Below are 485 nucleotides of genomic sequence, written 5' to 3'. Positions count from 1 at the left end.
GCATGTAAATTCAACGTTTTAAATTGAATTTGATTGATTTGAAAAGATTGAAATAATAATAATAATAATAATAATAATAATAATAATAATAATAACAATAATAATAATAATAATAATAAATGGTTAAATTTATATTTATATTTAATGGTTAAAACATAAAATATTTTCAAAAAAAAAACTTAAAATCAAATACAAAGTATTATATATATCCTTTTGTTAATTATTACAGTTATACGTTTATTTTTATGTCTTTTAGAAGTACACCGATGATATGTTCATTTAAAAAAAAAATCTATAATAATGCCATAATAGTAAATTAGTAGTAGGATTTTCCTTCCTAAAAAAAGAAAAAAGTAGTAGGATTTTCCTCCAAAACATAGACGCACTATTTTGGTCCCAAAACGCAAGGGTTGATGTGATGGCTCATTACTGCTTGGTGCTTTAAAATTGAGAAGAACCCAAAAAAAAAAAAAAAAAAAAAAAAA

This window comes from Ipomoea triloba, chromosome 10 (genome assembly GCF_003576645.1).
Source record: "Ipomoea triloba cultivar NCNSP0323 chromosome 10, ASM357664v1".
In the NCBI taxonomy this organism is placed as follows: Eukaryota; Viridiplantae; Streptophyta; class Magnoliopsida; order Solanales; family Convolvulaceae; genus Ipomoea; species Ipomoea triloba.
Note: the sequence above shows the minus strand (reverse complement) of the source record.